The sequence below is a fragment of the Photinus pyralis genome, unplaced genomic scaffold (genome assembly GCF_008802855.1).
Source record: "Photinus pyralis isolate 1611_PpyrPB1 unplaced genomic scaffold, Ppyr1.3 Ppyr1.4_LG5, whole genome shotgun sequence".
Classification (NCBI taxonomy): Eukaryota; Metazoa; Arthropoda; class Insecta; order Coleoptera; family Lampyridae; genus Photinus; species Photinus pyralis.
The window spans coordinates 19634503-19650644 of record NW_022170596.1 but is presented as its reverse complement, the minus strand read 5'-3'; the positions used below and the strand labels follow the sequence as shown (position 1 = coordinate 19650644).

At 34.7% G+C, this 16142-nt stretch overlaps 1 protein-coding gene across 2 annotated transcripts in view; it reads right to left on the bottom strand.

The window, feature by feature from the left end:
- LOC116170989 (D-2-hydroxyglutarate dehydrogenase, mitochondrial-like) overlaps positions 1–16142 on the bottom strand; it is a 60819-nt gene that overhangs the window by 21520 nt on the left and 23157 nt on the right. Inside the window, exon 1 of one of the 2 annotated variants that reach the window (XM_031487597.1) lies at positions 14129–14257. The exons of the other annotated variant lie outside the window; for it this stretch is intronic. The gene's annotated coding sequence lies outside the window, so the exon portion shown is untranslated. Of the gene's footprint in view, positions 1–14128; positions 14258–16142 lie in introns of those variants that run through there. 2 annotated transcript variants of the gene reach the window in all.

Genomic DNA, 16142 nt, shown 5'->3' with positions numbered 1-16142 from the left:
GAAACACTTCTATACATATGTAAAAATCAACTCTGTATTAATCACACATTCCTCCTAGCAACCTTTATGTTGAAAATTTCGAACGAGTGCAATATTCTAAGGCATGACGCTATGTAAGTACTTTCTGTACATTAACATGAATAAAAAATTATTATTATTATTATTCGTGTGACTATGTTAAAGGTCTTCCAGATCTGTATTCAACCTAGTGCCGTTTGGGACACTAAAACCAATAAGTTATATAACTACATTTTTTTAAATTATAATTTCACACAAAAAATTAATAAACATAACAGATATAGAGGGTGCCCATTATGTATGGAATATATATAGTATATATCTCGCTAAATAACGACTTTATACAACATTTTTCTATATAAAAGTTATTTCACATTTTATTTTCCATAATAACGCAGCATTCAATTGTTTTTATTTCACAAATACCACCAGGAACGAAAAACAATTGAATTTTTAATAGCAATGTGTCCATTCATTAAGCACATTTGATAGAGTTTTCTTTCTCTTTTCGATGATGTTTCAAAACAATTTAGAAAGTCCTAATTAAGGAAGTGGGTAGGTACATCAATAACATAAATCTAGATATCCTACATCAAAATAAAACAAATGAACGTGCTAGTTTTCTTAAACCTTGAATACAAAACGAAATTAGTAATAAAATGGTTTTAATGGCAATAAGTGTTCAGAAAAATTTACAATAGATATTCCCCCCTACAACGTAAAGGAGTACTATCACTACTGTCGCTCACATACACAGATATTGTTGTAAATTGTTTCATTTTTAGTGCATTGTATTGCATGTATTTATTTCTACTCCTCGAATTTCTTGAAATGCATATGAGTATTTTGGGAGGAATTGCTGCAGCAATTATTACTGATTTCGTTTTTTCGTCGTTTCTTAATAAGAAACGTAGGTACACGTTCATTTGTTTTATTTTAATGTAGGCTAGATTAATGTTACTCATCTAATTAGATATAATAGAGCTTTTAATTTTTTTGAAAATATTTCTGTTATAAGGGTACTAACGTCATCGAAAAGAGAAAAAAAATCTCTTCAAATGAACCTAATGCAAGAATACATTGCAATTTAAAAAAATGCAATTGTTTTTCGTTACTGATTTGTTTTCTGAAATAAAAATAACTAAATGCTGCCTTATTATGGGAAATAAAATGTTTTACCACTTTTATGTACAAAAATTTTGTATAAGTACAGATCGCTTTTTACCGATAATGGGCACTCTGTACAGTGTGCAGACAAAGCGCATTTTTTAAACCAAAATTGATTACTTATAGTAAATTATTAGGCACTATTATATTAAATTGAAACCTAGATAGGACACAAATTGGTAATGGTTTTTGATGCTTATAGCTTCCGGTTGATACATATACGCTATAGAATACAAGAATAATCAAGTCCTTGGGAAAAGTCTCCGCAATATTGCATTTTCTCTCCCGAGTCCTCCTACGAGATTCCGTTTTCCAGATATTCGCACTTCAGTAGATACGTCTTGTCCAGCCGTTCCACCTCACTATGCGAATACGCTCTACCGACACTATCTCAATAAGGGTGTAGGCGAGATGGATGGTAGAAACAATTCGTGAGCTTTAATTAGAATACGATGAAGGATAAAATCAGTTATTAATGGAAAAAAAATGGGCCGAAAATTAAATTTACCAAATTTTCAAACCTTTTAAACACTTATTGATATAAACCCTGTGCCAGATTTTTTTAACAAACAGAATCAATCTATTTTTGAGATAATGGTTAAAAACAAAAAAACTAAAACGAAAAGCTAAAAATTGTCTATTTTAGATATTTTTACGTAGAATCCACTGGAATAGTAAAAAAAATTTTTGCCCACCGTTTCTGAAATTTGATCCAAAGTTTGTATTTTTTAAATGCAACACTGTTTAACTTGACTTGAATTTTTTGCATTCTTTTTCTTGTTTTCCTTGATGTATCACAACTTTCATGAATTTAAGTTAGTTCGTAACGTTTTGTTTAAAACAATTGCAAGTAGTATTATTGATCAATATTGATATTGATCAATTTTAAACAGTTTATCACGAAACTCTCGCCAGATGACCACACAATATGGAAGGTAACAAAAAAATTCAAAAGACCAACTTTAATGACACCGCCAATTAGAAAGCATGATGGAACCTGGGCTAGAGCAGAGAAAGAAAAAGCAGATACATTCGCCGATTACCTCACTAACGTCTTCTCTACACCACAACCTCAAGGAATACATACAGACCACGAAATTGAATCATTTCTTGACGTACCATGTCAACTTTCACTACCAGCCAAACCATTCTCACCAACTGAAGTACGACAACAAATCCAGCTCACCAATAGTCACAAAGCTCCTGGATTCGAGTAGGAGAAATTCTAGAAACTCTTCCACAAAAAGCTCTTGTGCTCCTTACCACCATATACAATAGCATCCTGCAGGGTGGTAATACTCCACACACACAACCAGAAGTAACTATATTTCATTTTTCTCAAACGGCCGTATATACCTATTTATCGAATTTTTTTCATTCTTTTCTCAACCAACCAAGGACTCAAAATATATTTACATTGAAAATTAATTTTCAAAAAATGTTTGGGCACATGCAGTGAAGAGAATTATTTACTGACAAGCAGAGTTTACGTACAAACATTTCCAGATGCGGAAGATCATTCATATCGCTTGGCACTTGAAAGACTCAAGTAACGATTTGGAAGAACCGACAAATTGAAGCATATTTAGGGAGAGAAAAACGATTGGAAGCGCTGTAAATGAAATGCTTGTTATGCAAGCTGTAAAAGAAAATCCACACGTTTTAAGTAGATAAAGAACCAGAAGGTAATTAAATTGTCAATTTTTCCACTGATTTATGTTTGTTAACCTTAAAACCTGGCACACATCGTTCAACCCTTCAAGTCTTTCACAGTAGCTCCTCCTGAAAACGTACCTAACATACTGGAGGGCCGTGTTTCACGATAAAGTCCTTAAGTGGGTTGTTACGGTCATGTGACCAATCTTTGTTTATGTTCTCTGGTTTTATTAAAGTTCCATAAATTTCCACCCCCACCCAAAACTTGTAACCCTTGTTAATATTTTACAATTTGTTCCTTGACGTTTTTCATTTAACCTGATGATGATGACTACGGTCGAAACATGTAGTAGCTTTGATATATAATCATTTAATCTAACTTCATGGGGAAGGTTTCCAGCATTTAGGTACTAATAATTACCTTCTGGTTAACATATCCCCATTTCGAGCAGAATGGATCCATATTCGAATAGATAAAGAACAACATTTTTTTATTTGAATGCAATGATTGTTTCATTGGCTGGCCTAAAACAAATATTTTTGCAAATGAAAATGATACTCGTAAATCGTAATATAATTATTTCGGTTGATTTTAAGGGAGAAATAAGGGAACAGTGTTAGAACCTCACTAAATTTACGTTTAGGTATACGGCATACGTTATAAACAAGAAAGCTTATTGCGTACTGAACAATAAAATATACAGTGTGTCTATCAAGATAAGAATTTACAGCATGAAATGTCAGTTATAAATATGTACTTAAAATTGAAACTTCATGATTTTTAAAAATCAAGGGCAATTCTGTTCTGTATTTAAAAAATTAGCTTTTTATTACGTCGTATGCCTATTAGGTACATGTCAAATCAAAAATTAGGTTAATTTGGTACATTTTTTTAGATACCAATACATATGCTGCGCCCTGTATAGCAGCTATATTATTTTGTTGAATTATTTAAACTCAAAGTATTCGAATCATCAAATTTGCATTACCACATTACTTCGAATTACTCAAACAAACATTTGCAATCCATTAATATTAATTAATTACCAAAATAAATTATTTGCTATTTAAAATTGTGGGAGACGAAGAATTTGGCGAGTGGTCCAAACTCAAAAATATCGATAGATCGTGTTTTACCAGAAATTACTTAGGTCTTCTGTTAGTGTCTCGTTTTGAATTCACCACATCACCAATTTTATGTCATTATCAAAAACACCCAGATCGTATTATTATACTTGGTAGATGATATTCCGGATTCCGGAAGCTAATGTCTCAAGCACTAATTAATTGGTCATTAGAACACGCAGCTCGTTCGTTTCTCTAAAAAGCGAACTATATCACCTTAGGATGCCAATTAACGACACAAACTTACCTTATCTGTCTCTATATATCTAACTAGTTTCGCAGGTTTCTCTACGCTCTCATTACACTGATTTAGGTCACGTGTACCTACATAAATAAATAAAATCGATTGATCAAAAAAGTCATATGTAATTACTCCTGCGATTGAAAAAAGAGAGTATCTCCCTCTATTTCAAGATGAAGTTCTATTTTGACCCCCTTTGTAAGTAGATCTGGAAAATAAAAGAACAAGACGTGGAAACATGAAACCGTACGTAAGGGTTGAACCGCCCCTAACACGCAAGTATAAAAAGAATGAGTGAGTAGCGTAAAACAAGATCCAACCCCCGAATTAATCCATTAATAAAAGGCGGTAAGAAATTCGTCAATGGTATTTGCATAATCAGGGGAACTGTGCGTTCGTATTTCCCTTCCATAAACCCAATGTATTAGCGCAAACTCAGTCATGAGGCCAATGACAGCCAGAACATCGGGAAACGCCGAGCAGCGCAAAGTTTATACCAAGCAAGCGTTTATGGCGCACACTATCACACAAAATTACAACTAAAAGTTTAATGCCCTTTCCTTCTATATAAAGTTCCGCTAAAAATAAATGTAGGACAACGCGATGGGTATTACTCTTGCCAGAGGGATTGTCAGACGTTATTGATTTTTCACCATAATGTTACTTGGAGCACGATTAGACGTAATCCCATAATACTTTCTGAACAAAAGGTGCATAGGAAACATTCATAACGAGAAGTTGATGCGAAAAATGTGTCGTATTTTACGACGAAGTGTGCACCAACAAGTTTGTTTTGTATGATCTTTGAAAACTTCTTCGTTTTTGTTGGTCCGCATGCATTTTTCATTTAAAGTGGGTTATATAGGTAAATTTACAATTTTCTTATTATGTAGGTAGGTGTGCACACCTCAACCCATAATTATTCGCCAAACAAATTAGGGGTTGTTACACAGGGGGCCAAATTACAAACTATTCTTTTTTAATAATCATCGCGCCCAGTTACCCTAAAAAACGAAGCAAGTGGAATGTGGGTACGATAGTAGGTACCTATAATATGTTTCATTCGAAAATATGCATTAAACGTTCTGCGAGGCAACTTGCAGGAATACACTTCAGAGCCCCCTCATTTAATTTACCATTAACACAGTGTTCTATCATAAATATTAAGCAAGTTATGACAGTTGCAATAAAAAATATTCAACACATTCAAAACATTGTGTTACGTAAGTATAGGTAGGTACGTATTTAACGGGTAGTTAATTCATATGTTGCTTTTGCGGCTTTGGGCATTTCCTCAAGGTTTGGCTTGGAGCATTATGTGAGTACCTCCTATATCAGCAACATCTGGAAAAACGACATACTCCTTGATTCTTATGTCTCATAATCATCTGATTGATTGACATCTGAGAGATCGATGTCTTAGTAGATATAGTTTCCCTCAATATTTTTATTACAGTAGAGCAAAACAACTCTGTGAAGAGCTTGAAATACTTCTTTCGTATTATTATTTGCTGCTGGATTTCTAGTCTTCTTTTCTCTTTGTTCTTTTTATTGCTTAAAATGTCCTTCAATACAACAAGTCAATTTTAATTCGGCTATAGGTACACTGTGTCCAAGATAAGGATGTCTATCATAGGGATCTTGGAAACCGTAAAAGATACGACGATGGTCAAATTAGAGAAATGTTGCTCAATTAAAGAGTTATTGTTATGCTGTAAAGAAAATCGAAAAATTCCGATTCCTTGCCAAACAAACTGAAATTTGCCGATTTCGTTTTTATTTTTTCTGATGTTATTTGAAAAGATACAAAACATTGACAGTTTTTGAGCTCTACAAGCCAGTCTCCAGAGATTTTTACTACAACGTTTCGTCTCAGAAAAATCATCATCAACTTTACTTTTTATATGACCCGTAAAAACCTGAACTATACTGTACCGTATTGAGTAGCATTTTTTTATTCCGAATAGGTACAATGAAGTACGGACACACAAAAAAAAACACAAAAGTTGGAAACTGTTGGTTTCAACAGGATGGTGCAGGTACACCCGAGCACAACACCCTATCAGTGAAACATGTAGTTATAGTTCACAGACATGCGTGCAGTATGAAAATTCGAAAAACAAGAGTTTTATAATGGTGTATTATATCTATACCAAGGGACTAAAGTGTGCGAGGGTGCAATGGGTCGCTCGAAAAGAAGTTGAGGGCAAAAAGCGCCCAAGGGATTATGACGCATTTTAGTCCTGTGATATACAGAGTGTTACATATATGCATGTAAAAAAAATGATAGAGGGGATCAAAAAAAGCACTTTTTCTAAATAATTAACCGAGGGTTTATGTACCTACACTTTTACCGTTTTACTATAAATTCCACCGTCCCCCCTTTTTGGGTTTTGAACCATAGATATTGAAGTGCCAAAATCAGAAACATATATGTAGACTGACGGTGGTAAGTGGGTGTGAATTTAATAAAAATTAGGGTTTTTATTCAATGATTGAAATAATTGATGCATGGTACCTGTCACATATGGTCTATGTATGAATATTTAACGGCGAATACTGATAACTACAACGGCCTAATATGAGTCATAAAAAATCATTTGTACCTATGCAAAATTCTAGAAATCTATCACTTAACGAGAATTTTTTATTGATATGGTGTTATAGGTAGGTAGGTTGTATACACCGCATTCTCCAAATATAAGAATGCCTATAGATTACCATCCATCTCATCGTGCCTAAAAGTTGACGAAATTCTGTCGTTTCCATTGGTTTATATACACGCTACCGCACGAAGCTGTTCGGCGGACAATTACGGGATAAGTAGGTATTCAAACTTGTAGGTACATTCATGTGATGTTAACGTAGAAGGCTTCCTTGATTATCTTAAATTTATATTTCAGTTTTCTTCCCATAATATACCTACAGCAATACGACGAATCTGAAAAGAAGCCATATGCTTGAGTGCATGAAAACGGGGACTACAATTATCGGGGATGTTAAAGAGACCATTAAAAACCTTACATTTTCCATTCGAGCGAAAAAATCTCAAAATCTTCCCAGTAGAACCTAGAACAGTAAACTGCTATATACACGACAATTAGGTATGTAGGGTGCACAAAGCTCAAATGAAGATATCCGCTCTGTAAGTATAGATTTAACACCCTGCGACTACTATCTTTTCCCTTTTCCTTTTGGAAAAACACTTACCACACTTGTAATGATGAGCTGAAAGTAGTCTTAGTGAAAAAAATTGCTTATTGTAGAAACGATGGAAAAATATGTAAAAGAAGAATGTGTAGAAGTTGAGGGTACAAACATATTTGGAAAAATAAATTTTGTTTTTCTTTTGTTTCATATGTGGTTCGATTACATAACAATGTACCCTCGTATATATCTATAAGTATGTATACCCACTAAAGACTGGGGTGCTAGAAGAAATGAACATATTATTGAATATTATTCGGGTAGGAAGAGGGGGTACTCAATCAATTGCCTTTATTTTTCACTTTTTTTATCAAAAATCACACATGCACGCCGGAATGTCCTGGTTTTACCTATATCAGCAGTCGCCAAACGGTGGTCGGTGGTTCGCGTAAAAACTTTAGTGGCCCGTGAAGGAATGGACGATCGCCAATGTTAACTTTCATTGAATAATAGTTATTTATAATACAAGACGATAAAGGGATCGAGTGAATTAACTTTCACGAGATACTTTGTTGCCCATTATCGTTGTGCATAATACAAAACTTTATTTTATAGCAGAAGCCATAGAACTCATTATAAAACTTTTGAAAATTTTGTACGTACGTACTTTAGTCGTCCAAAATAACAAGCGTAGGTTCTCCCGTCGTTTCCAAGGGAACAATATCGTATTCTGCTCTGAACTTCATTTTATATCGTGCTCTACGTCCCACTTTTAATAAAAATGCCAGGTGTCATTGCACAATGAATTCTTTCTATTTATCTGCCCTTGCCGTTAAAGTGATCACTTTATCTACCCTTACGGTTAAAGACACATAGCCTATACTCATTCAAACCTATTAACCAATTTAACAACTGGTATATAAAGTAAATATTAATTTTTTTTATTTTCCGACTACATACGAAGTGTGTATAGGTAAAGGAAAGTATTGTATACCTAATCGTGATAAATTTTCGATATGCCGATATCGCGTTTTCTGGACGTTTTGAAGCCCAAAAAAAGTGATTTTTAGCTTGACGTCTGAGCCTCGATGGTACAGGGAATCGAACGACGACACCAATAGGGTGAAAATTTTGTTTGGACACTGAATATACATGGTGTAGCATCTAAGGCCCATGTGATAATATTTCCTTTATCTTATATATATATATATACAATTACCGTGGCCATACCTATAACATCTAAAATATTTTTGATCACCAGAGCCGTGCTGTATTTCCAGTGGCGTATCAAACTTGCGTTTTTTTTTAATGGAATACCTATTCCGTTTTTTATTACCGATTTGGAAAGTCCTTAATAGTACATTAGGTATATACCAAGGTGGAGAAGTCTAGTATTATTGCCTGAGCACCAAGATTACATCTCGAGGCGCTTGCGCCGAGGGGTGTAAGGTGCGAAAGCAATAATGGACTTCTCTACCGTGGTATACCTATATTATGTCGTAGGCAAATAGTTATTTTAGGCAAATGTCATTTTCCCGAGCGAATGCTAGCTGCCTGGGCAAAAGGTTCTTTTTAGTTTTTAAATGCCATTCGATTAGGCAAATGGTATTTCACCAGTCAAATACCATTGCCTAAGCCCATTTTAAGCAAATGGAAATTTTAATATTAACAAAGAATACTTATTAGTTACTCTTTGATATTAATATTATCGATCCACTTTGATTAGGTAGGTATTATTTTATTTAAAAAAACACAAACTTCTTATAAAAGTATAACAAAACATAAATTCTATTAATAACAAAATGTAGTAATTAGTTTTTATGCGTTTTTAACAAAAAAAAAGGTTTATTATTAATAATGGATACGGAAAATTCGGGGTAAGTTTACCTGCGTAAAAATAAAAACATCTTTCTGGTAACACAAAATTATAAATTAAATAAACAATTAAAAATGTAATGTTTCACTTACCTGGTCTTGAAACTCACGAAATAACATTACAATATAGGTAAGAAAACCACCGATGAAGATACCACAACGCGTTCATTCAAATATTAAAAGTCATTTGCCCAACAACGGATTGGCAAATGCTATTTTCCTAGGCAAATGACTTTTAAACAAAAATTATTTTGATGAAGTCATTTACCCAGGAAAATGCCATTTGCCTGAAATAACTATTTGCCTACGACATAGATATATACTATTTTTTTCACTGGTAGTACATGAAGTCCTCTAAATTAACATAGAGGTATTATATTATTTATATTGATAAGGTGAACGATTGGACAGAAATTTATGTTTATTAATTTAACATGTCAATCAAGTGCGTGGAAGTACAAGTCAAACAGGCCGTATTTTGTTCTGTCATTGAGATATTTTCAAAGAGTAATTACATTCGAATTTTTTCAAAATGTGATAATTTTAGGTAGGTATGTAATTTCTCTGGAAATTGCGGAGGGTGACAATTATTCATTTTAGAGAACTTGTCTAATCGTTTATTCAGCGAAATTTCGGGTTGTGGGTTTTCTGTGACAGCGTGTCTCATTATTGACTACCTGCAGTTAATAACGTCCACATTATTAACCACTTTGAACAACTGCCGAGAAAGCCTAGGTACTTTACAACTGGAAAAAAGGTTAATAATCATGTCATCAGACGCTAGTATTAGTGAAAAAAACGTATTTAATTTTTTTATGTAACATGTTATGCCCTTAATTTTACCGATCTTATAACAATATAATGTGCAATTTAGAGGACTTCAACTACCTACTTCAAGTAGGTACCTACTAGTAGTGAAAAAAATATATAGTATATACTCGTATTACACGGTAGAGAAGTCTACTATTGCCTTCGCGCAATACTATATACCTATAGGTAATACTAACTCTACCTATGGTACCTATATATTTATATAAAATACTATTTAAGAATGTAGAATTATACTTCAATTTTTTGAATGATCTTTACCCAATAGGTACAATAATAAGTACAACATAAGTATCTAACTATAGTAGGTAATAAATGTAATGAAAGCTATATAGTTGCAATAAAAAAATAAGCCCTTCTTGACCACGCAGAAATAGGTATATGCCATCAGTTAGTAGATTGTTATAGCAAACTTTTTATAATTTCGGAAACCGCATAAAAAGCTTTAAAAACAACGTTGTTTTCACCCTGGTATGTGCATTGTGGAAGAATTGATCCGGGAAAATTTGTGCAGTTAGCCGCTTTTTTCCCTATATAATAAACTCATAACTTTAGGTTCCACCACCAACCACCACAACAATTACCTACCTAATTGAATTGAGTTTCTAATGAATAACTTTTTTTTGCTATAAGACATGTCCTATATAGCAAACACATCACGTCCATTATGATGTTTTTGAAGAGTCGTGGTTCATCCCTAATGACGAGATTCTTCCGCAATCGCTTTGGGTCATTATATACGCTGCAGCAAATCATTCAAGATTCGAACACGCTTTACCTTAAATATAGATAAACGTATTTTCGCAAAATTGCGAGAGATCCGTCCAGTCATTCACAGCCATGTTGCGGTGTCTTCTACTAAGATTCGAGGTGTCATCCCGTCTACTAGCATCACTCATCAGCGTACAGAAAGTTTGTATAGGTATATGGTTATAAACAGATAGCATGATAAATACATGTCTTTTAGCCACAGCTGTTGTACCTACCTAGACATTTCTGATGGTAATGGTTGTTTCCACTTCCACCGTATTCGAATTATGCTAGATTCGGCTAGTCAATCTTGGCTTTCATCCTCTTCCAAGCTGTCATGAAGAGTCTGATCGTTGTTATTCACGAACACGGGCAAAACCCCTTCCTTGCCGACTTTGGATTACGTTATTTATAGTTATCGCAGAAGAGTAGGTATTGTTTCCAAGAGTTTCACATGAAAATGACACGAGACTCATGAGAAGATTCAGAAACTTCAACGTGAGACGCGACGACACTTTATTTTTGCCTACGGAAATCCGAATTGTATTAAAAAATATAGCGCTTTCGATAATTTACCCTATTCTATTACGCGTTCCTTTGTTTATATATATATAGGTAGATATATGTTTGATTTGGTGTACCAAAATTAACTTTAAGTATAAGTAGGTACTTATACACCTATTCATCTTCATTTGGAGGCAATAGTAACACTTAATAGGCGAAACTAATATAGGTATGTACCTAAGTAGGTATACCTACGACTGTATGAGTTTCTTTGAAAATGCCTGAAACATATGCAATGCTAAGGTCTTTAGGTACGTGAAAAATTTTCTTCAGATCATTAGTTTCAGTTTAGATTCTGCGGTTACCTACCCCTAAAAATAGCTATTACCCTACGAAGTGAAGGAGCAACGAAACAGTGTCGAATGCACATCAGAAATGATTAATTTTTTGGTGTTTAAGCTAATCCAGTGGTGGGCGAATTTACGTCCCACTTTGTCATTTTCATCGTTAAACAGTCGAAATGATTACCTACCTATACACTTCAGAAATGAAAAAATTAGAAGAATTAAAAGAACCTCTAAAAACACATTTCGTCAACAAAACACAGAATCTGAGCGAAAAAACCAACTACAATTGCTTATTCTTGTGAATATGATTGGTCAACAGACTTAAATTAGTTACGTAAATGCATAGGTATTCAATAAGATCTGAAAAAAACGGGAACCTCTGGTCATGAAACAAATAAAAAAATATGTCGAAATACCTATTTACTTTTAATAACGTAAGTATAGCTTATTTTCTTTAGAATAAAATGTTTCGTTTTTTATTAAAATGAAAAATACTATATAAAACAAAATTATTGCATATTTGATTCCGGCCCGCTACGTCATTGAACATTTATTTTGTAGCCCTTTATTCAAAAAGTTTGTCCACCACATGCGCTGGTCGCTAACTCACATGCTTTAAATAGACACGAGAAGCTCTAGTTTCAGAAGAGAACGCAATTAAATTCAGTTTTCAAAGGAAAGAATGTCTTTGTAGTAAGTTCAATCCAGGAAATTATAAAAGAAATGTTGAGATATACAAAAAACACCTTAAGATATCTGTGCTACTAACGTTCGCGGGTTGCCCGCATTTAGGCGCGCCGCTTTATGAAGTGGAAGTAAACTGATAAAAAAATACCGGAAAGCCTAATCTTAATCGTCGACTCATTACATGGTCGCGCCCAACCAGTGCCAAGATTGCCTAATTAGTTAATTAAGAGTAATTGAGACTATTCGTTAGCAAATCATAATAAAACACCTATCATACATGACAAGTAGGGAGAAGTCTCGCTTGAGTTGTCAGGTGGGGTGGTTGTACTTGGGGGATAATTTAACGACAGTAAGGGCGTCTGATATCCGTCCAATCAGCCATTAGGTAAGAAGAAAACATATACAGAACGGTTAATACATCAGCTAGTGAGTGCAGGATAACGTTCACCAATCGCTTTGTATACGTTCCAAGGCGCAAGCGTTTGCTGCATACCGGCCATGCTCAAACCCCGGCAATAGATCCATACCGTTTCCCCTTTCCACCATATTATCACTCTTGTGATGCAACGATTGGAACTCCCTCCCTTCAGTTTCTAACCCCCAATGTTGTACTTGTCCGACTTTAAAAACCCAAATGACAATCAAAGATTTCCAATTCTAAAAGTGAGAGAACGTTCCATTGTGAGACTTCCAAGGCAACGTAATTAGCTTAACTAGGCTAGTTCGTGGTCTCAATTTTTTTAGATTAAATTAAAACCCCTCTTTTCTCCCCTCCAAGCTTCAATCTACAAACGAGAACCGCCTACTCCGGTACGGTTGTTGGGGTTTGCTACTGGTTGCCGAATCTTCCAATGAACGAACTAGCTGTCCTCATCAAGAGGGTCTTTTGTATAGGGAAAGACTTCCAGTCGCGTATGCTACCTAGAGACAATCAAACTTGGAAAAATTTATATCAGTGATTGTTGTTTTACGATAAGTGCGGTGACCTTGGATTTCTTGGAAGGTGATAAGCAAAAGTGTTCCTTTACAAACGGATAACAGGGAATAATTTTACTGACATTGTCACGTAACGGTAAGTCCCAGCTTTCTATTTATTTTCGCTGTTCTGTCACAGACAGCCATGAACGAAAGGGGCCGTGTTAAATCCCGGACGAGTCCATTTCTCTGAATACTGACCATACGGGTGTGGTCGACGTGTCGTAGGACAACATTGCAACTGGTTTTGTAGGTTAGACTGTGATTAAAGTTATACAACCCGAAAGCGACTTTCACATTCTATCACGGGCGTTTTTGACCTGATATAAAGCTGGTTTTGTATAGTGGTAAATTTTTTATTAATTAATAGCGTTCGCGAATCTGCTCAAGTCAGCGAACTCCATCCATTTTGTAAATAATTGGATAGCTGTAGACGTATTTTGATTAGCCCACAAATTTCCGTTGATTAACTGTCGTAATACGTAGCTATTTTAAGGCTCACTTTCGCGCGCAGCTAACGGTTAGTAGATTAGCCGGTATGGGATTATATTTGATTAGGCAGACGAATATGGTGGTGTGTAAAATTTTTTTTATTATCAACCGTCTTCTATTCGTTTGGGATAATGCGTTATCTTATCGCCGACGTAATCTAAAACAGACTCCCCGCTTTGACTGCCTCTAGAACGGGATGCAGTGAGGACAACGCACTCTAGTCGATCGATGTTACGTCGGCAAAGGAAATAACTACGTCACTAGTGTACTGTTGCGTATTACTGCCTAGGCCTAATTTCGTTTCTTTTTTACTTACGTAATTTGCACTTTTTCGACGTTTTTTACGAACAGTACGGGCACGAACCTCAACTAATAGTCGTGTGTCAACCGAAACTAACGCGAATAAACTAACCACGAGCCCGTTGGTCTATTATACTTACAGTGTGGTGTGTCTCGGAATTACAAAATGTACTACTTACTTATAGCTGTAAGTGCGTATATTTCGTAATTATGGTAAAACGCGTCGGTAGAAAAATTGAGTTACAAACGGATACGGCAAGCATCCCGTTTAGTTGCAAGAGATAGGTACGTTGTCCGTCGCATCAGATAGCTATCAAACGACCGCTTTACATATCCTTTCTTTGAACCCACTACCCAAGTACTTTGTATTTTATGGTGAAATGATGTGACGAGCAGAACTAGGTAGCAATTACTGGACAAAAATTTAATACCTCTCTGTATCTATAATTTAATATAGAATAGAATTTCCAAGTATATTCTTTATATATCTTATAAAATAATATACTTACCTAGTTACCTAATTTCACCATTCTTTGTATTGACGTGGTAAAAAAGAATTTGTATCTCATTATTAAATAAACATTATTATTATTATTAGGTGTATTTTTTGACATTTATCTGTATTGTTCTGGATTTTGCGAATTACAGAAAGGAGTACCTGCCTACCTATACTTAGTCAAATTTTATAGGGTAGCTAGCTACTATTTAAGAAGGAATCAGCATTACTTCTCAGATATGATGGTTTTCTGCTCCCAACGCGGCTCCCAATTTTTGGAATATCAATGCGCTTGCTTGAATTTTTGACAATAAGTTGGGAATAGTTAAAAAAAGAGTTGAAACAGCAATGTAACTTGTAATTGTAAATAAAGAGATCGATGGATATTATCTCGGTTATTATTATTGTACTCGTAAACATGACTCGTTCCTGGACGTTTGTTCCCAAAGGCCAGAATACAAAAATCGGAACACTTAACGTTAAATAAAAATAAACCTTTGAAATATCCACTGATATAAAAGTCTGTGTAGTTACCTATAAAGACTAAAGACTAGTAACATATATTCCAGAAGTTTCATTTAGGTACTGTCATTGACTAGGGGGTATTAGTCTATTTAGCAGTTTCTCAAAAGAATTCCCATTTTTTAAATAACACAAATTGTTCATAAGTAGGTAGAGGCACTTCGTGATTTTTTTAGTTTGACAGAAATCAGACCTTTATGTTATAGTTGTAGAACCGGTTTTCCGTATGATCGTCATGTACACAGGGTCTTCAAACTTAAGTCGGCACTATTTCGTTAGTATTAAGAGATACCACTCGAGATACAGCGGTTAAATGAAAAGTGGTGTGTTTTTTACGCTGATGATTACAACGGTGAAAACAGTCACAGTCGCATTCTCAAAATATCGACAAAAACGCACTTTTTGTAATGGAACACCCTGTATACGATATCAACAAAAGCTGTCATTTGTCATATTGTGATACACTATTAACAATTTTTAAATTTACTGTAAAAAGTGCGTTTTTGCCAATATTTTGAGAATGAAGCTGTCAATTGTTTTTCGGTTATCGCAAATTCGCAATTGTACCGACTTAGGGCCGGTGCACATGAGCTGCAACGTAATCCGAACGCCGAAATCGTTTTCTATCAAGATAGTCGGAAATACGTTGGGACGTTGATTGACTTTATATCGTATACAGGGTGTTCCATTAGAAAAAGTGCGTTTTTGTCGATATTTTGAGAATGCGACTGTGATCAACTGTATCAATCAACGGTTGGGAGTAATAGGGCAATTCGCATGAGAGGCCGATATCTATCGGATACCCTGGCCGATTACTTCCAACTTATTTCTGACTATCTTGGTATAAAACAATATCGGCGTCCAGATTACTTTGCAGCTCATGTGCATCGGGCCTTAAAGGTTTGAATTTCGATTTTGCATGAAAAGCTTTCAAGTTGGATTTAGCTATTTATTGGTGATTTCATTTTAGATACTTATGTTAGAATTTAATTATTGTTATTTAGGGCCAATT